The following is a 12,512-nucleotide window of genomic DNA, read 5'->3' on the forward strand; positions in this document are numbered from 1 at the left end:
CCTGAAGAGGGAAGGCCAACCTTGACTGTGGCTAGAGCTGTTTCACAGGCTGGGTCCAGGACTAAACAAACGACGAAGGTAGCTGAGCACCATCCTTCATCTCTGCTTCCTGACTGCAGATGTGAAGTGACCGGACGGATGTCTCACCCTCCTGCTGTTAGGCTTTTCTTGATATGGTGGACGGTATGCCCCTGAGATATAAACCTCAATAAACCCTTCCTCCTTCAAGTTCCTTCCTGTCAGGTATTTGGTTGTAGCACTGAGAAAAGAAACTTCGTAAGGTGCCATGTGCTTAGCAATTCTGGCATTTTTAGCATGTTCAAGTCTTACCTGAGACTCAAGGTAGTATGTTAACTTTGAGTCAAATACTTCTGATACACAATGGTACAGAAAGGAAGACAGAGGTACAGCAAGGAATAATCATGCCAAACCAGGATCAAAATCTAGGAGCACAAAGACCAACCACTGCAGTTCCATATCCAACATCTGGGCTTCCTGATAGAATCTCCTGAGTTCCCAAAGGGATTAGGTAGCCCTACTCCTCCATTTCTGCTGCCCGACACACACGTATACACAATCTCTTTCCCAGCAGCAGAGACCTTCTGCTACTTGATAGAACTAAGAAAACTGTGGGCCTCGTTGATGGAACTGTTCCCTGGTGCAAAAGCACCCCAGAACTTTGTCCAGTTAACACAGATAAGGATGCAGCTCTGAATGAAGCATTAGTGGAAACTGAGGAACACCCCTCTGGCTGGAGGGATGCTGTCCTCAGTAAGAGCTGCACAGGGAGGCCTTGCCTGGGTAGGAGTGAGTCCTGCTTTCATTTGCAATACATGTACTATCATTGTGACTATACCACTTAGTTTTTCCTGTGGTTCTAGTCCTTACTACTCAAAGTCTCCACCCTACATGGGACAAGGGACCCCTACCTCTGATTATAGAGGACAGCCTGTGACTCAGGTTTAGCCATTGAGAACATTGCATTTTCCTGCACAGAAATCAGCTTAGGAGAAGTTACGCTGCAGAATAGGGACCAATAAGATTTTTTTCTCTTGGAAATTTATGGAAACTAATACAGGGACAGTCACTAGCTGTGTAGAAAATTAGCCTCTGCCACACCAACCCCAGGAGAATCTGTGTGACAAGTTCCACAGACTGAGGCGGTAAACTTCAAAAGAAGGTCTCCTGGAGCTGGTTTGTGGAACTGTTGGCTAGAGCAAAATATTGAGCCGTAGTTCTCATGGCAATTTATCTGTTTTGTTTTCTCTTATTCCTTCTCTTATTTACATGTTACTGGTACCCTAGGCCAAGATCTTAAGTGAGAATAATGGGTAAGGAACCACCCCTTGAGATGGGGCCACTAACATGACCTTATCCCAGGGGAAACCAATGCTTTACTTTATAAATCATTTACAAAACTATTATGATAGATAAAAACTTTCCCAACAATAAAATTTCACATGACTACATGTGTGTGATCAGTGGTGGGCTTTGGCATATGGTAAAGAATGCCTAAATAAAAGGAATTAAAATAGTTTAAACTTATGTATTGAAGATTTATTTAAAAAAAAAACCCAGGCATTAGATGCTAAATAATAATTGACCATATGGGGCTGGAGAGTTAGCTCAGCAGTTAAGAGCACTGACCAGAAAGATTTATTAACCTGCTCTTGGAAATATGCCACTAGCCTTGGACGACTGCCCCACTGTATACATCCTTTTAGAATTGTTATATTTTGAGGATTTGTATTAATAATGATGTTACCTGTTCTGTTTGTGATTCACTGAATACATAGTTTCAGAGTTGTAATGCTTGAATGATTTTTGTGCTTTACTGTGCCAAATGATTTTTGTTGGTATTTGTGATTGTTTCGCTGGATACAGTTTCTAAGAGTTGTAATGTTTGGTTTTTTAATGTATAAAATTCCCTGCTTGAAAGCTTCAAAATACACTCAGATTCAAACTGCCTCTGTTTGTTTCTGTTTGTCACTGCCGAATCCTTACCCACCTAGCTTCAAGGACCCTCATTCCAGGTTCACCCATATCCGACTGGGGTGGTCTGTGCCAAACCTCAATACCTCATTTGAAGGTATTGGTGGCCACCTCTGTCACCCTTTGCAGACACCTTGGCTGAATAAGTGCTAAGAAGAATAGATGGCTCAAGAGGTAACGGAAAGGCCTTTGATACCCCCTGGATTTTTCCAGAGACACAAGCAGATGCCTTTCCCCAAGGGAAGGATGACCAGCGCAGCCTGAACAACAAAGTCTCAGTTCCCTGGATGTTACTCACGGTTACGTGTCTAATTGAATCCCTTGTTCTAGGCAGTCTGGAACCTCTGTCAGAAGTGTCAAGCCATCAGATCTGGAGTCTCCTTGAGACTCCTCTTCTGACCAGTTGTCTGTCCCCTTTGGGTTAGAGGCTTTGGGGGGTCCTCTGAAGTCACCCCTTTCCCCACGACAGTGGTCTAGTCACTCCTGTCTTCTCACTTCTGCGCTCTCACAGACCTCACCAAGCCTTCTTCTTAACCTCACTGTCACCCATGAGTCTCCACCCCCTCATTCTGTGAGCTCCTGAAAGGCAAGGATGGATGTGTTTTACAACTTGAACCAGGCCCAGCCCTCCAGTCAGACTTTTGGATGCACAGTGAGGGAAGAGGACAGGCCCAACAGGCCCAACTTAAGAACTGAGACTTTCTCCTAAGAGCAACAAGAGCCTTTGAAGTGCTTATGAAGGGAGAGGCCAGGCCTAGCCTGAGGTAAGACTCCCTGGTGAGCCTCCCTAAGCTTCCCAGGAGGAAGTCTCCACAGCTGAGCCCCATTCTCACGTTTGGACAGTTTTCTGAGGTTTCTCAGACTATGCCCATCTTTCCCCCTCTCCTCTCTGGTGGGGCCGCTAAGTGTGGGTCTCTGTAAATTGGGGCTCCCACTGTAGAGCTGGAAGGCTTTCTACCCCCTGCTGGGATCCTATGGTCCCCTTTGATGTTCCCATTACAACTTAGCCCTAAGCCCTGGGGTGTGCTTGGAGATCGCTCTCACTGAGTGGAGATGGCCAGACCGATGCTTTAGAGCCTACTCTGAGTGTCCCTGTTCATTCAGAGCTCCTAATGCAGGGTGGATGTAGGGGAAAACTATGTCCCACATAAAGCCACACAGAAGGAGAAATAAGGAGGCCCTGTGACCCGGGGGTGGTTCTAAGAAAAGGTTTTTCTCAGATTTGCTGAGCTTCAACAGGTGGAGCATGATTTCCTGATGGCTGCCGTTTCGGAGACATACATTCAAAGTTGTCCAAACAACAGAATGGATCTCCCTTCTTATTCCATGACTGACCCTCTTACAGCTGTAGCAAAATGAGATTAATGAAGATCCAGATCCGTGGAATAGAAGCCGTGGCCCTTTTCAGCTAGACACCCAACTTTTTAAAGTTGACACAACTTGACATTATAACACACTCTATTATAACATAGTATAGCAACAGGTCCCATGGGTATCTTATTTTATGTGTATGGATGTTTTGCTTCCATGTATGTATTTGAACCATGTTCATGCCTGGTAGCTGCAGAGGCCAGGACAGAGCATTGGATCCCCTGGGACTTGAGCTACAGGCCCTTGTGAACTGCCAGGTAGGTGCTGGAAACTGAATCTGGGTCCTCTGCAAGAGTAGTAGCAAGTGCTTTTAGCTACCCAGTCACCCCACACACATGTGTTTTAAAGAATATATTAAGTATATATAGTCAATTAAAAAAAATCACACTTGGTTATCTTACCAGGCATGCAGTGTCATTGTATCTTTTGATATGAAAGAACGAAATATAAAAGCACAAGACTGGATTTCAGCTTGGAAACGTGCCACGGATATACATAGCTGAAGCATGCGAGGTGAGGGAAGGATGACACTATTTTTAAAAGCCCGTCTACTTGAGGGCAAGGTGTACATGAGAACCCACTGTGAACTGAAGAGAAAAGGGGAAATGTGTGTTCTGTTTCCTGTTTAATCTGAACAACCCGTGCTGGGGAAGCCTGACAAGCATCCAAGAGCCTTTGCTGTTAAAAAAAAAAAAAAAAAGAATAATCAGTGCAAAACCCTGAAACTAAAAAGAGTAAAAAAAAGGGGGGGGGTGCTTTCCCAAATCTCTGATAGTCTCTCACCACATTGGAGGAAGACATTAACAGATCAGACCACAAGGAAAACCACTCAATTTGGTTTTGGTTGACTAAAATAATGGCCAGGACTCTGTGAAAATCTAGAGTTCAAACAAACTCAACCAACTGCCTGTGGGGACTAGGGTGCTGGCATACAAGAAGAAAGCTGGGCCTAATGGGGACTGTCAGGGGCTGAGACAACAGTCTCTTTTGAAGGTCAGCTGTCCCTAGATCATGCTCAGGGATGCTGTGTGCACACCCCAGAGTTTAAGATTATTTTCAAGGTCCCAAAGTTTATGTTCCAGGTGTGGAGGAAGGCTAAAAAGACATCAGCGTCACTTGCCAGAAACAAAATGGTTGTGAAGCATCTTCATTTGATATTGATTGGAGACCACAAGAAGCAGAGCCTCAGACAAGGATTGAAGATGGGACATTTATTTGAATGGTCATTTCAGGAATGTCTGGCAAGTGAGGGGGCTTATCAGCTGGGCAAACTAGACCTGATCAAAAACACCCCAGGGCAGCAGTCCTCAACTTTCCCAATGCTACAACCTTTTCCTGTGGGTCCTCATGTTGTGGTAACCCACAACCACAAAATTATTTCATAACCCCGGGCAGTGGTGGCACACGCCTTTAATCCCAGCACTTGAGAGGCAGAGGCAGCAGATTTCTGAGTTCGAGGCCAGCCTGGTTTACCAAGTGAGTTCCAGGACACCCAGGGCTATACAGAGAAACCCTGTCTCGAAAAAAAAATTATTTCATAACTATAAGTTTTCTACTGTTATGAATCATAATATAAATATCTGATATGTGACCCCCAAAGGGATCTCAACCAACAGGTTGAAAATCAGTGCCTTAGGGGAAGCAAGATTCGATTAGTGATTTCAAAAGTTTTTTTTTATTAAGGTAGAGAGGTTGTGGTAGAGAGAACAGCTCACATCATAGTAGGAGAGAGGGGGGGGAGAGAGGGAGAGAGAGAAAGAGAGAGAGATTGAAGTGATCCTCTCTGGAAATGCCTTTGGGGCACAGCTAGAGGTGTGCATTGCTAACTTCCTAGGCACTTCCCAATTCAAGCAAGTTGACAGGATTAGCTATAAGAGGTGAGACAGGGAAGGGAAGGAGCAGCTAACTTGTGTGTAAAGGAATACGGTGAATTGGGAGTTCTGGGAGACTCAAATCCTCAGAAGTGTTCACTGGAGCAGGGAAGTAGTTCTCTGGCTAAGAACAGAGGTACACGCCTTTAATTCCAGCACTTGGAGGCAGAGGCAGGCGGATTTCTGAGTTCGAGGCCAGCCTGGTCTACAGAGTGAGTTCCAGGACAGCCAGGGCTACATAGAGAAACCCTGTCTTGAAAACAAACAAACAAACAAACAAACAAGAACTGTTCCTCCAGGACTCAGTGTGCATATCTGCTGAGTGAAAAGCCAGGGCCTCAGGTCCTGGGAGGAGGTATCAGTAATGAGTTTGGCTGAGCTTCTAGCACTGTCCTTGACTGAAGTTCAGTGCCATGGAGTGATCCCAGAAGCCAGATTGACCCGGGTCTTACTTTGACTTTCTATTGCTTCGAGAAAAACCATGACCAAATTCTCCTTGGAGAGGAAAGGGTTGATTTGAGTTATATGTCCACAGCAGAGCTCATTAGCTAGGGAAGTCAGGGCAGGAACTCAAGGCAGGTAATTGGAGGCAGATACTGAAGCAGAGGCCATGGAGCAACATTGTTTAGTGGCCTGCACTTTTATAAATCCAGGACTGTCAGCCCAGAGGTGCACTGTCCACACCTACTGGGCTGGGTTCTTCTATATTAATAGTCATTAATCAAGAAAACGCCCCCTAGGCTTGTCTATAGGGCAATTCTCCATCGAAGTTGTGTCTTTCCAGATGACCCTGACCTGTTTCAAATTGACAAAGAAACTGACCAGCGTCAGTAGGAATCTTGGAGTTGTGCATCTCTTCTTAGGCACATTAGGAAAAGCTTCTAAACTAAAACTTTCCACTGGACAACACATGTCTAGTGAGTTCCCGTGTGCCTTAGAGCCAGGAGTCAGGCAAGCAAGCCCATTTCTCCTGTAACGTTTGGCTGAAAACTCATTCTCCAAATGGCCAGCTTTCCTTAGGCATCACTGTTTCTCAGCTGCAGTGCAGTACATCCGAATATGGTGTGGCCAGACCCCACAATGGCACTAGCTGACTGCACAAGGTCAGGCAAAGCCCTTGCCTGCCACTAAGCCTCAGTTTCCCTATCTTAACAAACTCTATTAGAAACTGTCTGTAATTCTGACTGTGGGTTTTAGATTTTAGGAGAGAATTGTATACTAACTGGGATTGTGAAGGACTTCAAGAACCTTCCAGAAAGAGTAGAACCACGAAGCCAGAATGTTGCAAAGGAATATTTGTTTTTCTTGCAGAAGTTCCTTGAATAGACAGGCTGTGGGAAATCCTACCATCTGGGAGGGAAGACAGAAGGCAGAAGATTTGATCCCTGGCCCCTCTTTCTAGTAAAGTGTTAGCTGGAAGCTACTTCGCCCACAATGCCATAAAGGATGTCAGCAGCCTGCACCCCTCTGCTGCCTGTCACTTCTTGGCCTCTGAACAACGGTTAGTGATGGATAGGGCATGCTTCATGCTTTGCTCCTGTTAGTGGGTACCAAGAGACCTTGCCCGCTCTGCCCCTCTGCATCCCTGCCTTTAATCAAGGCCTCCGAGGTAATTGCTCTGTGGATGAACAGCTTGCAGCCTAGTGTGCAACTAACAATTAGTTTAGAGACTGTGATCTATAAATTTTGAGGTGAGGCAAAGAGGATTTGGGGCGTGTGGGCTATCGTTTCTAATGAAGAAGAATCACACACCGGAAGGGATCCCGAGCATTATTGAGGCAGCTTAATATCATCCCGCCATGATTTGTAGGCCTCCGTAATGCCGCGTGACCGTGGGGAGGGAAAGAAAACGGGTGTGGGGGGAGCAAGTTGTTGTTGTTTGTGTTTCTTAGGAAAGAAACAAAACCCTCTCTCCCTGCTCACGATTTACGACATGTGGGCCGCCATCTGTACAAACCCCAGCAATCTTCCGTCACTGTCTCCACGGCTCTGTAAACAAGGCCTAACGGGGTGGGACACCGTGGAATGTCGTCCTATTTATTGTTTATAAAAATAAACGGGCTGGCCGGAGATGTATGTGAGTCGTTTCATGGAGCAGCTGCACAAGCAGGGGTCCGAGCGAGAGGGGAGCTGGGAAGTCAGAAGGGCGAGCCATCTGACCAGGCCAGGGAGAGGCTCTCATCCCAGGACCACTTCAGGAGATGAAAGGAAACGAGCAAGCAGGGGGCAAGCCGGAAAGAGCCAGATTCAATTCAAGCCAGGGCCAGCCTCTCTCTCTTTGGTCAGATGCTAGGTTACCGTTTGTAGAGCTAGTCTGGAGGAAGTGGCTCCTCATGGCCTAAGGCACACTGGATGCCAGGAGCCACTTTATATTTTTAGGGGAACATAGAGCCAAGTAAGACCTGAAGTTCACCGAAGACTCCCCAGGATCTGCTGTTTGAAAAGCTGTGTGTGTCTCTCTCTCTTGCATGCACTGAGACAGCAGGACGCAGTGGCAGGTCGTCTGGGTGGAAGGAGGCTTTCCAGGCCTCTAGCCACAAGCCACAAGCTGGCCTAAACCCTTTCGCCTCCTTGTTAGCTGAGGTGTACAGATTTGTCTCTGAGGCCAAATGGCAAGGCGGGATTAAGGGTCAGAAGGTCATGATTTGAAGGATTCTGGAAAAAAACAGGAGATGGAGCTTGGGCAGAAGGATGGCCATAGCTAATAACAAATATTTCAGAATGTCATGAGGTTTAAGTGTTCCCACCAAAAAGATCTGGTGACTACCCAGATAATGGCCATATAACTGCTGTAATCTGAAATCTGATCCTCACTGATCCTCACTTTTTTTTTTTTTTTTTTTTTTTTTTTTGGTTTTTAGAGATGGTTTCTCTGTATAGTTTTGGCTGTCCTGGAACTCACTCTGTAGACCAGACTGGCCTTGAACTCAGAAATCCACCTGCCTCTACCTCCCAAGTGCTGGGATTAAAGGCATGTGCCACCACTGCCCGGCGATCCTCACATACTTAATACACATGTTGAAATGTCTCACTTATGTCCCTTAAATACAAAGAAATACTATATGTCAATTACAAATAAAAAGATTCTAAAGCCCAGAAGATGTTCTCATTTTTTTTTTAAATGAGAAAATGAAGGCCCGGAGAGCAAAACAATGGGCAGGACAGGGCTGAGGCTAAACCCTTCCCACGAAGGCCTTGATTCTTGGCCCATACTTCCTTGCTCTCCAAAGTCTGTTATCCAACCAGAAGCTTGATTGATCTTCACCTAGAGCCAGTGTCCTACTTGAAGCCACAGTGACCACCAATCTGCAGAGTTCTTATGCTACAGGATACGGTTCCGGCTAGTGTCCCCAAGCTTCGTACTGGAACTCTGACTGGACCCTATGTACTGGAGGCAAAATGACCTTCCTCCTGTTCCTGGACTGTGCAGATCTCCACCTCAGGGCCTGAACACTCCCTGTTGTTCCTCTACCTGGAATCCTTGGAGTCTCATGCGTGGCACATCCTTCAGGCTCTGCATAAACACCATGGGCTTGAGGAAGGCTCCCATGACGGCTCAACCTAACCAGCACAGAACCCTTCTGCCTCAAGTCACTTTCAAGCTCAGTAACCAGCTTTGCTGGCTTTTGCCTCTGGCCATTTATCACTATTGGAAGTGCATGGATACAGTTATCTATTTACAGTCTGCCCTTGTTCTCGATTTCCTTATTTTAAGTGAGGAAGTTCCCTCTCATTGTCCTCAGAACCTCCAGGGCCTGAACTTGGGTTTAGCATTCATTTTGCTGTTTAGAACTGGTCTCACTATTCAGCCAGGTGTAGTGGGTCATTGTTATTAATGACTGAAGAAGGCTACATCCTCAGGGTGAAAGGCAAGCAGCAGAGAAGGCATCAAGCAAACCATTGGAGACAGCTCTTACGATTGTGGCTAGAATATGTGTGTGTATATATATATGTATATATGTGTATATATGTATATATATATATACACATATATATACACACATATATATGTATATATATACACACACATATGTATATATATACACACATATATTCTATATGTATATATTATACACATATTTTCACATAGATCTTAGTATATCTATATATCTATATGTATGTATATATGTATATATTCTATCTATACATATATTCTCTATATATCCATATTTATCTATATACATATATCCACATAGATCTTAGTGGAACAATCTGGACCTGGCTTCTGAGACTTTTGATCTACTTTATTATAAGCCTGGCATTTTGTGCTCACAACTAGAAACCTGCCTTCCATCAACTGGATGCCATGTGAAATGGCCTGATGTGTGTGTGTGTGTGTGTGTGTGTAAAATTATTTATTTCCAATGGGCTCATCTCTTCAGAGAGGTTTACTGAGGCTAGGAGGGAGCTGATGAGACCAGAGCCTGGTGAGGTTGTTTAGGAAACCAGTCATGCCCAGCCAGGGAGTGGGTGAATCCTCAAGCTACTTGTCTGCCCATCTCCGTTCTTCCTGAACTTACCATGAAGCAGCATTGACTTAGAAAGCTCTGCTTAGATAGCCGGGACCACTGAGGGGAGACATGGCCAGTAGCCATTGCACCAGGACTCAGCCTTGAGCTTGGGCTCTCTCCAGATGGTTGCGACTGGCCAGCCAAGAGGGCCTCTCCAGAAAGTGGATTGCAGTTCTAGGACTAAGCAGAGGGCAAAGGTCCTGTGGGGGAGTCAGCTCCATTAAGGTCCTGGGAGAGAGGTGTGACTATGGAAAAGAGAGCAGGGTGAGAGATGATCCAGGGCGAACACAAAAATTGGCATGACATAGACCTGGCTAGCTTTGCCTTATAGATAGCCTGTTCCTTCTGTGTATTTTGAAGGAGGGAGTGTACATCGTAGATGCCATTTGCCTGTCCGGAGCAGAGCAGAAGTGGAAAGGGGAGCACGGATGAAGGAGGTAGAGCAAGGACCTGGCCCTGTTCTGAGCACACAGAGCAGAGAAGCATACACCATGGTCTGTCTGTGCCGGGCTCCTGAGGCTCACCTCAGAGGAGGGGGCACCTAGAGGCAGGAGAGTTAGACAGAGGTTCATGTGCACAGCACATATATATATATATATATATATATATATATATGTATGTATATATACACATATATATACATATATACGTATACATACATATACATGTATACATATATATGTATATATATGTGTGTGTACATATATGTATATATAGAAAAAGATCAGAGATCAACTTCTTGGGAGTTTGTTCTCTCTCCTCCCACCTTGGTTTTTTTTTTTTTAATATTTATTTATTTATTTTATGTATGTGGTGAGTACACTGTTGCTGTCTTCAGACACACCAGAAGAGGGCATCACATCCCATTAGAGATGGCTGCAGGCCACCATGTGGTTGCTGGGAATTGAACTCAGGACCTCTGGAAGAGCAGTCAGTGCTCTTAACCACTGAGCCATCTCACAAACGCCCCTCCTTGGCTTTTTGTTTGTTTGTTTCTGTTTGTTTGTTTTGAAGCAGAATCCTCTTATTTCTGCCCTTGTGCTGTGCACATGAACCTCTGTCTAACTCTCCTCCTTCCAGGTGCCCCCTCCTCTGAGGTGAGCCTCAGGAACCCGGCACAGACAGATGCTTCTCTGCTCTGTGTGCTCAGAACAGGGCCAGGTCCTTGCTCTACCTCCTTCATCCGTGCTCCCCTTTCCACTTCTGCTCTGCTCCGGACAGGCAAATGGCATCTACCTGCACAGGGCTCAGCCTCCCCTCCATGTCCTGGATCTACTCCCAGGTACCATGTATGCTCCCACTTCCAAACATGTCTGGGACTTTCTGTGATCCTGTGTTTGGCCCTTGGCTGATAGTGTTACTTCATCAGTACCAAGGAGAGAGGGATACTCTCCACCACTCTGAGCTGGAAATCTCTTTAAGATGGCAGCTATCATTGGTTCTTAGGGATAAAGATTCCAGAAATCCAGCGTCCATTGAAACAGTTGGTTAAGTGTTTATAGGAAAGGCCATGAAAACAAACAAACAAACAAACAAACAACAACAACAACAACAAAAAGTAAAAAGATTAGGCAGACATACAGTGTAGTAGGCATGTGTAAATGTTGTCTAGCTCAAGATAGATTCCTGGCCGGGCGGTGGTGGTGCATGCCTTTAATCCCAGCACTTGGGAGGCAGAGGCAGACAGATTTCTGAGTTTGAGGGCAGCCTGGTCTACAGAGTGAGTTCTAGGACAGCCAGAGCTATACAGAGAAACCCTGTCTTAAAAAAAAAAAAAAAAGATAGGTTTCTGGTGGACACATAACTTCTCCCAGGCATTACCACCTGGCTGCTAGGAAACAGGATGAAGAGTGTAGGGAGGAAAGCTGCAGAGAGGGATTCCCCTCCTACATCTTTACCACTAGCATCTCAGGGTGGGATCCACCCATGTAGCCTGGGAAGAGCTGCAGCTCACTCCTGCAGTGCTCAGGGAGTGTCTCCCATCCTTGAGTGTCCCCATAGGCATGAGGACTCATGCACTAAGCTTTAGGGTTGGTTTCCAATGTGGACAATTTGAGAGGGATGGACCCCTTTCAGAAGTAGGGCCTAGTATTTGGTTTATTTTGGGAGTGGCTCTCAGAAGGAATTGATATGGTTTTCAAGTGACCACAGCTGCTTATAAGATCAAGAACTGCCCTGGTCATTGTCTCTGGCAATCTTCTTCTCCCCTGTGTCTCTATTACTACGATGCTGTTCATTACGAGGTTATCATTGGAATAAGCCTGTGCTGGAGACACTCTCTTGAACTAGCAAACTGCAAACTAAATCTCCTTTATTCATATATTGCCCAGACTTGGATATTTTGTCATGGCTGAGTAGAGTCACACTTTATAAAAACATTTTTTTTTTGTCTTTTATGGAACTTCACTGTATTGGTGAAGCAGAGAAATGTACTAAACAGGTGTCTTTTTTTGAATAGTCTATTCCTGTAATATTTCTGAATTTTTTCCCCCAAATTAGTGTCTTGCTGAATCCTTATACCAACTGAAGGGGAGTAGTTTGAGTAATAGCTCTGGTCACCTGTGGGGGGTTGGGCAGGAGTTCACAGGCTACACACACTATAACTGACCCAGGAAGAATTTGTGTCTAAGCCCTCAGAAGATCACCGCCAGCCTTCATACGATCCTTTCTGCAGGGCAGGTGGTATTTCCTCTTCAGGTATTTTCTGAACTGAAGAATCATGAGGACTTCCCTTATAATCTGAATAGCAGTGAGCAGCTCTGACCGT

This window comes from Mastomys coucha, unplaced genomic scaffold, assembly GCF_008632895.1.
Source record: "Mastomys coucha isolate ucsf_1 unplaced genomic scaffold, UCSF_Mcou_1 pScaffold22, whole genome shotgun sequence".
Classification (NCBI taxonomy): Eukaryota; Metazoa; Chordata; class Mammalia; order Rodentia; family Muridae; genus Mastomys; species Mastomys coucha.